The sequence below is a fragment of the Rhyacophila brunnea genome, unplaced genomic scaffold (assembly GCF_057557595.1).
Source record: "Rhyacophila brunnea isolate RB1 unplaced genomic scaffold, BYU_Rbru_1.0 scaffold_11, whole genome shotgun sequence".
Classification (NCBI taxonomy): Eukaryota; Metazoa; Arthropoda; class Insecta; order Trichoptera; family Rhyacophilidae; genus Rhyacophila; species Rhyacophila brunnea.
The window spans coordinates 28,595,545-28,610,831 of NW_028232763.1; the positions used below are offsets into that span (position 1 = coordinate 28,595,545).

General features: G+C 38.0%; 1 protein-coding gene across 1 annotated transcript in view; it reads left to right on the forward strand.

Annotated features, from left to right (window-relative positions):
- The window catches only part of ed (hemicentin protein echinoid), a 495,537-nt gene that overhangs the window by 50,883 nt on the left and 429,367 nt on the right, over positions 1-15,287 (forward strand). The window lies entirely within an intron of this gene.

Consider the following 15,287-nt stretch of genomic DNA (forward strand, 5'->3'; position numbering starts at 1 on the left):
TCTTTGGCATGTTTCAACTTGCAAGAAACATTGTCAGTACAGTCTCATAGTAGTCCTTATTGTGAAAACATCACAGTTCTTACAATATTTTTTAAACGGTAAAAGTGTGCCAAAAACAATGTTTTTTACATTCGCACCGGGTGACACAAACCCTAGTTACGCCCCTGCTCAGATGCGTTGATGATCCGCACACACAATAGAAAATTTAGAGGGAAGGTTGGTACCTACATATCGTGCTCTAAAACCCATTTTTTACTATTTGACAGGACTATTTAACTGAACTTTTTAATCTATCGTGGACGTCATGCACAAAAATATTTTTGGGAGATATTATGTACTCAAATAATTATATGTATTAATGATCGTCTGCAACTATTCTGAATCCTTTTTTTAATATTTCGGTATTTATTATATGATAAATGTTCCATAGTGTTTATTGTCATGAACGATGTATTATGTCTTTATTAATCCACGGATTAGCAACCTTGATACAGGACTGAAATAGTTAATTATTCTCTATCGTAATGTCGAAGCTGTAGAATTATGTGCACCAAAACGTTTTAGAAGCTCTGAAAAAAACAGGTAAATAGTATAGGCAACATGGCATGGCGTTTGAACTTGCGGCCTGTTTTTTTTACTACCATCCAAAATAATAATATACTTGTTCGATAAAAACGCGTGCCGAGTGTCAATGGAAGACGTTGTTAATTGCTTTTTTATATACCAGCCAGCGAACCACTCCGAAGGGGTCAGCAAGCGTTGCATCTCATATTGAAAGACACTTTTGTAATCTGGGGTCTACGAATAATTTTCGAGAATCTTATTCCATAAGCAACTGCTTTCTTTATGCTCTGAGACTGGAGTGTGAGGGAGCTTTAATTGATTAATACTTCTGTATTGCCAGTTGTGTGGGATTTACTTAGGATTCGATTTAAGTAAAACAATATCATAACGTTAGGGAATAAATTTTCCGACAAATAATAACAAAATAACATGTCAATTTGGTCCCATTTTCATTTTGTTAATCTGTGTGTTTTGTCGCTGGAAGGAAATTCAAATGTTCCAGACACTAAGCCAGTAAGCAACTAAGCTGTCGCCTAAACATACGAAAATATCTCGGGTCAAATTTTGTAGGCCGAGTGGGCGTGTTATACGAAATTGAGATAATCCACCTTCACCTGCCTAATTATTAGGCGAGATTCGAATAAAATTTGCATAACTTAACTTGGTCCTATAATGAGCAAAATAAATATACATCCACGTTACATTGTTCTCCTAATAACAGTCTCAATTATTTATATATTAAATTTCGTAGAATTATTTTTATATTTAAAGTATGGTAGTACATAATTGAAATTAATGAATATATCAATATTACCAAAAAAATATATTATGCAATTACAAAAATTGGCTACCTATTTGTTTTATCGCTGCCAGAGATTTTGTTAAAGATCTTCGATCTATCTTTTTATTATGAATATTTAAAAAATGTAGGTACCTACCTATATTGAAAAATGGTGTCGATTTACTTTCTGAGATAAGTAATACAAGATACATTATTTTACGATGCACCTGCTAAAATCTGATACGGTTTCCGGCTGTGTACGATGAGCGTGCATAATTTTTAAAATGCATTCTACCTACACCAACATGAACGTTAAGTCAGCTTAAATTTTATTACTATTATCATGGTCAATGGTGTGATATATATTCTACCGAACCGAACCGGAAAAAAATATTGGTTTATCGGTTCGGTACATGTTCAAACACGCGCGTTAACATGATCTTATTCACCACTTCAGTTGTCATTCGGTTGTCGTGACGCATCTCAGTATTATTATCCTAATTTATAATACAATATGATTTAAAAAAAATCATGGCTACGGCCGTGCGGTGCAGCATAAACATTGGTTTCGGAGCGTGGCGCCGGTCTATCATGCAAGTACCATCGAATCGCGGAGCTAAACCGAAAACTGAAAACCGGAAAAACCGCAATTTTTTTCGGAACGAAAACCGGAATCGGACCGATATATATTTTTTTACTTTAACCGAATTAAAAACCGACACGAAAAAGAAAACTGTATAAAGCTCTGCTTTTTACAGCAAAAGAAAAATTAAAAAATACGGAAAACTAAGATTCATTAAATTTAATGCGATGTCAAATTTACTTTCATCTTTTTCTATCGGTTTTCATATTTTTTTTAAATAATGCTTCTTAATGTTTTTTTGTCCAGTGTTAGCAAGCCTAATGTCCGCTAATGACTTAAAAAAATGGCTATCGTTACAAGTTATAATATTGCGAGTAAACCGCCAGCATGTTTAACCTTTGGTGTGGGTGTCAAATTGAAAAAGTTTTTAGCTTGTTTTTGCCGTATCGAAATTACCAAAGAAAACTTTGTCATTTTCCCCTGAAAATTACGCCCCGTTTCAGTTTGATATCGTTGAAAAGAGAATTTCAATCTCGCAAATATCACATATTATTACCGAGTCGCTTTTGGTTGCCCTTTGAAAAAATTCTTTTCTTATTTTTTTTTTGCTAATGTCATATTATGTCAACCGTGTTTCAATTGTTTATTGTATAATATAGGTGTATTGTGAATTTTTTTCTATGAATGATTATGGCTCGGTATCCCCGGTTACATTTCTCGCCTAGCTTTCTACCTTTTTTTTTGCTAATGGAGCAATCCCAAGTATTTACTTCACCGGTTAAATCAAGACATAATTCCTTGTGACAGAATACGAAAATGTCTGGCCTAGATTACAATCAGTCATTGTTTAGATCGTTTAGGACATAATATGAGCTGGATAAAATCAAGATAACTACAAATAATTCATAAAATTCAATATAGGTATGTACCTATTTCATTGACCGGGACATTGGCGTGCAGTACATAGATATGTGGATACGGAGCATGCCCAAAAATATTTGATAGAAATGTTTTTATTGAATATTGATAGTATTATGTATTTATTATGCAATTAAGTAGGTACCTAAGTAGTACCTACGAATGAAAAACATTTTGAAAGTGTAAAACTGAGCCTTTTGGTCGTCCTCTTTAAAAACGGTCAGTCTTCAACGTGCAGATACAAAAAAAAACTTAATCATAAATAAATAAAGCTGAAAAAATAAATTCCTTGCAAAAGAAAATATGAGCACTTTATTTAGTGTACGTGTAACTTCTGTGAAAGTTGTTGGATGTTGAAAAAATAATTAAATTTTAATGAAGTAGCCGTGGAACCAGAAAATTAAATATTTCCAATTCAAATGGAATCAATGAATCAACTTTCCGTGTACTAGACGTAACTTTTAAAAAATTAAATTTATTAGAAAATTGCTGAGAAAACTTGTATTAGTACTAGTTGATATTAATTGGATAATAATTTAAATTTATAATAAATTCTAAATGTAGACAAACGTGTAATAAATCAAATTGATTTCATAAACTATTTACTTTATTCACCTAATAATGCACAGTATTTTAAAATGCAACACTTTTTATATTGAACATACATACATTGAAAACACCTCAGATATATAAGTACTACCTACAAGAAAAAATCTTTTTGGAAAAAATACGACGCCCAACGGCACTTGAACCTATGACCACTGGATTCGCGCCAATGTGCTTTACCAATTAAGCTATGGGGATCCTATATAATTACGACATTCACATGTTACAGTATAAATAATGTTACATTCTCACAACTTGTGAATCATTAGTTGAATAAAGGAGATGGTACCTATATTAAATTATTAGCAAGTCCAAGTACGTTATAACTAAAATTTGGAGAGATCCGGGCGTCGTTTAGTAATGAGGGCACTTGATTGATACCTTGATTTATAACATAAAAACCTATGCCGAAACATGACGCAATTCGATATGCATTTCATGTAAAAACTATTAGTTGTTAATGTCTTCGTAATTAGATAGGATAACCGTCGCTTAATAAGAAAGCACATTGGCGCGATTCCAGTGGGTATCGAGTCGCATTTTTTACAAAAAGATTTTTCCAGTAAGCTGCAGTGTTTTTCAAATTATGTATGTTTAATTGATATCAGTTTTGTACCGTTCCATTTTAGTCTTTTTTGCGACCCGGGTTTTGCCTTTTGGCATCTTCAGGCACTAGACTCACGATGAACTGTGATACGGTCAACTCCACGAAAGCAACTGTCGTTGTCGATGATTTTTTTTGTGTAGGTAGCAAAATAATGTTTTTTTATTATTTATAGTGAGTGTTTTAATCCGACTCTGTTCTCATATACATGTATCATTTGCCAGTGTGATACGAGATATGTTGTGTTTCGTGAAGTTATGTGATTATATGTACGAAGCTAACACCTCATCAGATTGTCAACAAAACAGTGGCATATATGGGGAGTGTAAATTATGAAAACTGGCGTCGAAGAAATGAAACCGGAGGCTGAGAAAAGTGGCCAACAAGCAAACAGACAACTCGGGCCAATAGTAATGGCTCGTCTAAATGAGGACACCTTAAAAGGGCAAACGCAAAGTGAGCAGCGCCATCTGCCACTGACAATATTGTGAATTGTAAACAAGCGATGTTTTCTTTTCACTGACCAGCAAGCGCTGCGGTCATCCGACACTTTTCAATTCTGTTTTCTCGTTTTGCCGACTATCCAGTTTCGGCGTGAGAAAGTTTTACTATTTTACTAGTGCAGCGTAAGTTGATCTTGACCGCAAATCAACAATAAAAAAAACGCCCCTTATTAGATTGCGAATTTCGATTTCACTTTTCTGCATTTGAATTATGATCCATAAACGTAACAATTAGTATCCGACATAGCTACTTATAAATTAAATTATTAATGTGACCGACTTAACATAAAAAAGCAATAATATAAAAATAAAGACCTACAGCAAGACAGTTTTATAAGTAGTAACGGAATAAGAAAAACAATTATTATTAAAAATTAATACTAATATAGGATAGGTACTTGATAGAATTTGAATTTCAGTCAGTACCAGCGTTGCCAAAGCTTTTTTCTCGCCAGCTCTAGTATTTTTCGATAGGCATCTTAACCTGCAAAAAATGCATCTAGCTTATGGCGTTTTTGTTGGCGTTTTTGATGTCTTCAACAGCATTAAATGTGCTGAAAATAAGCTAGATTTTTAGTTTATTTATTTTCTTGCACAACAAATTTCTGACCATCAGATAGGTATTTAATGAAGGTAGGTCGGTAGGTACTTGAGAAATAAAACTACACAATGAAACAGTAAGAGCATTCTTGGCGTTATATTGATATAATGGTATATTTTAATTTAATGTGTGCTTTGGCATGTGGCATAGGATTGACGACTATTGACGGGGATTCCACTTTCTGGTATTACCTACCTACCTAATTATTACTTTTTGTAGGTTGTTGGATAAATAAATTATTTTTTGTCAATTTTTGAATGAGTTTCTGGGAAATGTGGTGTGATTTTTACCCGTATACCGATTTTTTTTTCATTATTTAATTCTTCTTTCTTCTTTGCCCATATCCGCCCCTTAACTGGAGCATATGGACACCACGCGGCGCCTCCAAGAATCCCTGTCGCTCGCCAGTCTTCTTGCTTCGTTCCAGGTCAAACCAGCATCCCGTAGCTCCGCCGTATACACTCTGTAGATTGTATTTAGCGGCCTTCCAGGACGCCGGAATCCGGTCGGCTTGAAGAACAGGCAAGCCAGGTTAAAGTTCTCTTCTGGCATCCGCAGCACGTGGCCGAGCCAGGTCCAACGTCGCCTCTTCACTTTCAGCGTGATGAGAGGCTGCTTGGTACGTTCTCTTATCTCCTCGTTGCTCCTAAAGTCATACCACCGCACACCCAGTATTCGTCGCAAACATCTGTTTTCGAAGCTCAGTATACGGTTGCTCTGAGCCTTCGTAAGGTGCCATGATTCGCTACCGTAAAGCAGCACCGTCAGAATGCAAGCGTCGAATAGGCGGCATTTGGTTTTGACCGAGTACAATCGTGAGTCCCAGACATTTCGCATCGAGTTGAATGTTGCTCCAGCCATTCCCATTCGGATAGCGAGCTCTTTCTGCAAAATGCCATCTCCCGTGATGTGTACCCCCAGGTACTTGAAGCTGTCGACGCTCTCGATGCTCTGTCCATCGCTAATCAGAGGGAAATCTGGATCAGGACAGGTGCTATTGCACAAGACGTTGGTTTTCTTCGCGTTGATTTTCAAACCAACGCGAGAGGAGTTGTTATGCAACCTGTCGATTGTCTCTTGAATGCCCTCGATTGAGTTGTCGAATAGGACAGCATCATCGGCGTATTCCAGGTCGCATAGCTTCACCGTGGGGGTAACAGGTATGCCTCGGTCGGGTGGTATTGACTTCCGTAGTATGAAGTCAAAGAGAATGATAAAGAGAAACGGTGCAAGGACACAACCCTGTCTGACTCCGGTCGTGACCCCGAACCATTCCGTGACAGTGTCTCCAATTCTGACACAGCATTCGCTATTCTCGTGCAGGCTTTTGATTATGGCAATGATCTTGGGAGGGATCCCGTATGCTCCCAGTATCATCCAGAGGGAGGGGCGGTGCGGACTGTCGAAAGCCTTCTCATAATCCACAAAACAGCAGGCCATCGGACTGTTCAACTCATGGCTCTGCTGGAGAAGACATCGAAGGTTGTGGATTTGGTCTGCACACGCTCGACCAGGTAGAAACCCGGCTTGGTTTTTCCTGAGGACGTGCATTATTGGGTCCCTTATTCTCATCAAAATGATGTTTGCCAAAATCTTTCCCGGAACACTGAGTAGCGTAATGCCTCGGTAATTGTCGCAGCTTAGAGGGTCACCTTTTTTAAGAAGTGTGATGATTTCACCGTTCACCCAGTCCCTTGGGCAGCGCTCTTCTTCCCACACCTTTGTCATCAGATGAAACATAGGGTGCAGGATTGCGCTCAAGCTGTACTTGAGGAATTCAGGATGAATCCCGTCTCCCCCCGGTGCCTTTCCGTTCTTGAGCCTTTTCACAGCCGATTTTATCTCGGTGTGCGTGGGCGGGCAATCGGAAATGTCGGTCGCTCGGGGAATGTCCAAAAGTAAAGCTTCCGCAGATATGTTAAAGGGATCCAAGGGGGGTGGGCGGTTCAGCACTCCGCAGAAATGATTCTTCCAAATCTTCTTGACGCATTCTGCGTCAGACTCTATTGCTCCACTGGGACCACGAATGGCTCCGGGAGTCGGTGGTCGCCTGTCGCAGACTTCACGGGTGATTCGGAAGAGTTTCCTGGTGTCATTTCTGCTTGCTGCCTCCTCTGCCGCTTCAATTTGCCGGTTCATAAAATTGCGCTTGTCCAACCGCACGGATCGTTTGACTACCCTGTCTTGGGTCTGGTAGTCAGTCCGGCGGTCCTCGGTTCGGTCGGGGTCTCTCTCCTCGACTCTCAGGGCTTTCAGCCTGGCTCGTTCACCAATTTCAACCCACGTTTCGTCAGACATCCACTTTGGCTGCTCACTCCTTCTGGTACCAAGGACGGTACGAGCCGACGACACAATCGCACTCTTTATGAGGCTCCAGTCCGCCTCAATGAGGTCGGATTCAGATTTGTGCCGCTCGTAGATACGATCTACACTATCTCGTACAGCAGTTTCGAAGTCGGTCCGAATTCTTCGGCGTCGGAGCTTCTCAACGTCAATTCGTTCGCACTTTGGAGGCCTCGCCTGGCGACTGAGTTTTACTCGGATGTTTCCAATAAGTAACTCATGATCGCTATGGATATCGGCGCCTCTGTAAGTACGCACGTCGAGAAGTTCCTTTCGGTGCTTCAAGCTGTATAAGAAGTGGTCAATCTGCGTCCTCGTGCGTCCATCAGGAGACGTCCACGTATATTTGTGAATGTCTTTGTGGGGAAAAACAGTGCCTCCGATTGCAAGCTCGTTCAGAGTGGCGAATTCTACGAGCCGCTCACCATTATCGTTGGGGTCACCGAGGCCGTGTCGTCCCATCACCGTGGGGCCAAGCACCGGGTCTGCTCCTACTCTCGCATTATAATCCCCCATTACAATCACGCGGTCTCTTCGGGGGATGGCGGAGACTGCCGCGTGGAGAGAATCGTAAAAAGCATCCTTTGTCTGCGCGTCGGCATCCTCAGTGGGGGCGTAGCACTGAAAGACGGTCAAGGAGCTACCAGGCGTCTTGAAGGAGGCACGTATCAGTCTCTCCGAGATTGGTTCCCATTTCACGAGGCAACGGGCCGCTCTCTTTGACATCAACACTGCCACTCCCTGGCGATGGTATTGCTCCTGACCTGAGTAGACAATAGAGTAACCCTCAATCAACTTTCTCCCGGCTCCTTTCCAGCGCACTTCGCTCAGCCCTAGGATGTCCACACCATAGGTGTGCATGATGCGTGTGGCGTGCAGGTCCTTTCCGGGGGTACGCAGGGTGCGAACATTATATGTCCCAATGCGCATACTCGAGTTGTTAGAGAGGATTACTCTACCTGTTTCATTGTCCATTTCCATGCAAGGTCGTCGTTTTACAGAGCCGGTTGTCGTCCGAGGCTGCTGTGTAGGTGTTTTGTTAATCTGTTTCGGTTCGGTTCGGTTTTGGTGGTCAACGGCTGGTCGGCCCCAAGTGGACACATTGACGCCAGTAGATGTGTTCATAGCAAAAGTTGGGAAATGCCAAACTGCCAGCAAGTCCCATCTGCTGGCCTCCCCGTGGCGACCTCCGGGCAATGCAGCGTACGCTGTAGCTAACAGCAGGGGGCGAAGGGCGAGTGACCGGCGCCATAAAACTGGCCTTCTGGCTAAGGGAAGGAAATCCCCGACAGAAAAACCTGGTCGAGCCGACCTTCAGGGCCCTCGTGGCTCAGGCCTCGGGAGCGCTGGGCTAATCACCTTGCCTCCTTAAACGAAACAGATTTAATTAGCCAAACAAATAATATTTTCACAAAATCTAGCGTTTCCATCTAGAGTTCCCTGCCAAAAGCTTTTTTTCGCACCCCGTCTAGCATGTTTTTGTCAACGACAGTACTGATTTGTCATTGTAGAGTATTTACTATAAATTATTCAATAACAAATAACGACATCGATAATATTCGTGACTTGCCAAGGGCGCATTAAATAATACAATATGAAAATTGATTAGCTGTATTTTCCCTGCCCAATAGATTAATTTGACTAATGTATTATTTTTCTTTCTGTTGTTTCAGGTATATCGAACAAGTCCTTCTCCAGAATCTAGCACTAATGAGATCGTATTTTCAATCGTGGTAAGTGCATAATACCTATGTCATGTGGAAGCTATGTTTCTTTTATACTGGCGTGATTAAACTATAAATACTATACTACCGTTAAAACATGCTGCCATGACATATGTATTCAAACGATAATTCAGTAATTTGGGTATATTTTTTATTGTAGCAGCAAGAGCCGATAAATCGTAGTAAGTACCTACATATTTAAAAAAATATAAACTATCTACTTGAAAAATAGTAGGCTAAAACTAATTAATATGAAAATTATTGTATTTAAGTGACGTCTTCTGAGATATGTATAAATAAAAATTAAATATAAAGATTTTTTCAGTCACTCACTCGTAGGGTGGCAGGATGTCGAAGACAACCGAAATAAACCCACACACAAAATTACTTATGTAGGTAGGTACCTACACTGTTTTTCTGACTAGAGATACACTCTGGTTGAGGCTGTAACAAGGTTTAAATCTCAAATGAGGAGATATTTAGAGGAATATGTTACGGTCTGTATTAAAGTCACGTAAACCAAACGCCAATATTGAATACTCACTCATCTCACTCGGCATGATTTGTGTTGCCATATGCTTTATGGACTGACCGTCTTAAAGTTGTCAATACATTGGTCCATTGCGACTGGCTTTTACATTTTTATCTTATGTATCAGCTTCGTGAGTGGTAGAAAGTCTTCCGTGGAAGACATACAGAACGCATGTCTCAACAATATGTTCAGTGATTTACAGTGACACATAGGAATGTTAGTTATAGTTATATGCAGTTATCTGGCCATTGAAGGAAACATGCGCGACACTCAGAAATAATGGCAACTGAAATACCTAACGGGTGTGGAGAAACAGGCAACCGATATCAAGTGTGGAAGAATATAGGATAAACTTATACAATGTAAGGAATACGCTTGTCCTTCGTTCTGACAACTGATCTCGTTTTATACACTGACGCTCATTCAATATTGGTGTATTTGAAGGTTGCAACACGCACTATTGCACGTATATAATGTGTGGTTCATTTTCATAGGACACTCACACATTCAAAACCCTGCGTCAAAATGTAGTGTATTGGAGAATATCTCCTTTCTGTGCCTCACATAATAAAACTGAATATATTCAAATCTCCCTGTGTCAATAAGGTTATTCTAAAAAAATGTGAAGATTGCACTCAATGCCCGACTACACAATCTTACGGGGTAGTATAACATTATTGGAACAGGGTCTAAAGTCAATTCTATAACGTAGAAGCCGGGCCGTCTCGAATAACACATCCCAAGACTTCTTCGAGCCTGGAAGAAGACAAGTAAAACTGGTCAGACGAGATCCGCTTGATTGGTTTGGTTGACCGCGCGCGTCCGATTCTCGTCTCTTGTAATAATATCTGTACGCTGGAATGGGCACATGCGGACATCGGTGTCTCGCGATTCGTCGAATACCTAACCCTTGTACAATGAGCTCTCAACGTAATACCTAATACATATCTTTAAATTTAACTAGTTGTATCCCTCACAATTAGTAATATCAATACATTACTAATAATCATATTTTTTTAGTTAACCGATTCGAAATGCTTCTTAATCGAATCAACAATATAAGTTATCTAAAAATATGAATATACAGTGCATCAGCAGTCGTCTAGTGTTGGAATGTCTGCCTATAAATCCGTGCGTTGCAGATTTCCGTGTCTGACAAATTAAATTCTTCTAATATACCGATAAAATTTACTAATCTGAATTTTTGTACCTATTTGATAAACGGTAAATAGGTACATAATATACATTTATTATTAAATTGATTCATGGACAAATAGAATATAGATGAATATAGATGAAGGTTGTCTCTGCGTTTTATCATTTTGTGTTCCTACATACACCTGCCCGCAAACAAATAAATAAACCTATGAAAACTGTTAAACCGACCGCGAACTGACAAGCAAGTATGGCGGGAAAATGATAACTCTTTCATCGGACGTAGCGACACGCCGTCTCGCGAACTGTTGTTTTAATCAAAGAACACAAATCCTTAACGACACGGATTCTCCAAACTACAGTGGATATTATGATAACAACGTTTGCAGATTTTGTGTTAAGCTTCATCTAAAGTTTAGATGTTTGTGTAAGAGCAATAGTTAGTATAATATATAATATAATATAATTTGTATAAATTGTTTCCGGGCGTATGTATGTAGGTCTGAGTGTAAAAAAAACATATCGACTGCTTGATCTGCAAAACACCACTTGGGCAAATTTTTCAGGAAGGAGAAAATACTATTCTAAATTTAACAATTCCAAAAACACACTTAGTATTTAACTATTTTAGCTTCCCTTTTATATAAAAACAATTTAAATAAAGAGCGTAGTTGTTCAATTTACGATATTAGAAATTTGGCACCTGCAGTTGGCTGTTATGTATTTTAATTTATGATTTTTAGGAGTTTGAAATTTTGTGTGAGCATAGAAAACATGGTTTATAACAAAATTCCATCAAAATCTCACCGTTGGTCAAAAGTGTAGTTAGCTGATTTGCAGATTAACCGGTCGCCATGCAATTATTTTAATAAAGATATTTCTATATCGTGAAAAAATCTGCAATAATTTAACACTTAACACTTGTCAGTATTGATTTCAAATCTAATTTAATATTAAGTACCTAGGTACTATTTATTACTAACGTCTAACACTGCGTGACATGATTGGTTTGATACCTGCTATATACCTAATACTGTCGTCACAATCAAAAATTTCTTTTTGTAAAATTTAGCATAGCATTGATTGATTATACTGGTGTCTTAATGATGTTTTTTTTCCATTAACGTGGATACAATAAAAAAACGCAAAGGGTGAAATATTAATACAAAGAGTTTGGTTAAACGTAATAATAGTTATGTTGCCGCAAGTCATCTTGGTGTCGATAATTTCATAAAAACGCGTTGATAGGCGGTCACGACGTATCGATTATGCGTTGTAAACTGTGGTAATTTGCGATCAAATCTATAACAATATCATTTTTCCTTCTATATTCTATAAGCCCCAGCACTATCAACGCTGAAGGAACACTGTTTTATTATTAATAATTTCAGAAATACTGTCAGAAATAAAGTATTTCTAAAGAAACTTTCTTCGCTGATATTTATATATACTGTCAAAAGAATGACAGCATAATGGTGGTGCTAAAGTTTTGTAACTTTTTTATAAAAAAAAATGTAATTATTTATCCGGTATATATTTTTAAAAGAATTTCCTTGAAAATTGAATTACTGCGACAAATTTATCATTCATTTTATTGGGAAGGGAAATACCTACCGTAATTTGCGACAAAATTCTGCGTGTTTTGAATACTTTTTTTATATTCAAGAAAGTTTACAAGAACCACGTACTTCCCTATGTCATTGTGTAAGAATAGCGCTGTTAGCACTAATTGTTAATAATCAGAGCTGCAAACGAACTGAAACCGTACCCGTAGCTCCAAAAGCCGAATATTTATTATTTAACCCGAACTGTTATTTCACAATGTTGAAAAATCGCAATATATTTAGCGTCTATTCTCTGGGAGTTCACCGTTGCCTTCTGGCTGAAACACAGTTTAATTCTCGAATGTGCATATTATGTTCTTACGTTATCGTTAAAAATACACGTGTTGTACAGCTTTGATAATAATATTATCACCCGATGAAGACCTCTCCTTGTATTTCCATCGATGTCAACCAATTCGCCAGGTGGCAGTGCCTCCTTCCACTATAATATGAGGACATAGATGTCGGTATAAAACATCCAGCCTATTTCTATGTCATATTATTTACCGTTATCTACTTCCCTTTCAGTAGTTTATTTTAAATTCTTTCCGCATTATGCCCGACATGCACCTTTTCATGACATTGTAACTATTAAAAAAAAATGATATCATAGTTAGATAGACCAAAGTTGTAATAATACAAATATTGGTTTTTAGTGTAACCTACCTTCATAAGTAGATTTATTTCGTAGGTTCATAAAATAGTAACCCATTTATGTATTAACAGCTTTCGGAAGCTTTTTATTTTATAATCTGACTTGTATCATCTCAACAGACAAATTTATTAGAGTAGATAATGAACGGTTCTGTCAAATGCATCCATGCATACATTTTTATCTTCACTACAATGATCAAGATTATACAGTTATTTTGACAGATAATATTGACGTTGTAATAAGCGTTGCCCATATTTGAATTGGTTGAACCTCGATTTTATGAATATGGTGTTCGTAATTCGATGGAATAATATTCATAGCTGATTCTACGAGTCTGATTTATCTTGCAAGACGAATCCGCAACATGTCTTCAAATACAATCGAAGCTTTTAACATCTTTCACCGTCATAACCTGAGGCTTTTACAAGATGGCGTCAAGCTGTTCCCTCGGCTTCTGGTGTACAGGCCGGTGCTACTTCAACTTTCGTTGTATACGATGTAGCTTCGTCGCTCACGAATTTACAAGCCAGTCTATAAAAATAGACGTTCCAACTATTTACAACCAAATTGAGATTTATAATAATTCTAGCTACGTATATCTTATACTTTATACCTTGATGACACTACTTGTAGACAGGACGTTTTTGTATTTCACTTTTTAATACCAACGTAGGTATATTATTTTGGTTCAACAGGAGACGTTAATAAAATAATCTCTAAATTCCTAGTCTCTATTCCATCCGAAGATAATTATTTAGACAATATCGTGTAGCACTTACTTAATTTCAGATTTAGATGTAGGTATTTACTGTAAAAAACAAAAGTAAAAAATATTTGATTAAGTAAATAAACAGATGTAGTATTTGTATACAAAAAATCCACGAAATTGTTTACATACCTGAAAATTTTACCCAAATCCGAGAACCAACACAATGGTTCTGTCTACTATTATATGCCCATACCAGTCAGTGCAAATGGCATACTAAAAGTTACTTACCTCGTTTTGAATTTAAAAAATTAGAATTATTGTTTGGCGAGGTTTTATATTTAGACTTCTTCATGCCTCCTGTGCGACAGATTTTAGTCTCAGGATATTTTCTGGTGATATATATTATTTACTATTGTTTATCACTTATTGATTAGGCACGCCTTTTCTTCATGGTTGCCTCTGCATGCAGTACATACAAACCTAATTTTATCATTTAGATACTTATTTACAAAAAAAATAATGAACGTTTGCCTATTGTTCGTTTTAGGTCGATAGACAATCTTGATTCTTCGGTCTATGTATATTTACACAATAAAGTATGTATGTTCCTAAAGGAGTTCTTAATTTGAAAAATAATGTCTGTATTCGGTATGCCCATGGGATCTCGTTAATCTCGTAATGTACAATATTATTAATACTATAGTCGTTGCAAAAATGAGCTTTGTATAATACACAACAATGGCGTCGGTAGGTCCTCGAAGGGTACTTTCATCACAGTTTGAATGCCTGCGCGCGGTAGGCAATGACCCCTGATTCCGGCCGGCGCGCAGTGTTGCCAGCTCAGCGCGCGCACATGTGTAGCGGATGGCTGTTTGCCTCGCTGTTGTGGCAACAATGACGCGTGAAGTTGCGGCGGTCGCGCGCACTCACCCCAACACTGCTGCCAACTGAATGTTGTTCTTTTTTCAAATTGGTGCTTTGTAACCGTCATTCGTTCCAACTACGGTCGAGGAAGATGGAATTGACTACGGTGCCCGTAATTAGTTTTTTTTAACGTTACAGACGGTTTAAAAACTCGAATGTTGCATTTATACCTCCGTACTCATTTGAATAGACTGGCTTTCAAAAGTTATGTTACGATAATCGTTTCAATGTGAATCATTTTGACGTTTAATTTATCTTTTTGGTTATTGTTAAAAATTCAGCCGAGTTTCTTTATAATTACTTACTGTAATCCTATTTGATACTATTTGTCTATATGTTGCTTAAAAAATTGAATGAATAAACAAATACTTTCCCTCATTAATATCTTTGCAAAACACCGAAAAAGTGTTACAAGTCGGTTTACAGGAAGCCAGGCGGGAAACGCGCTATTTTTCATAGCCCATTTTGGCAATTCATGAAT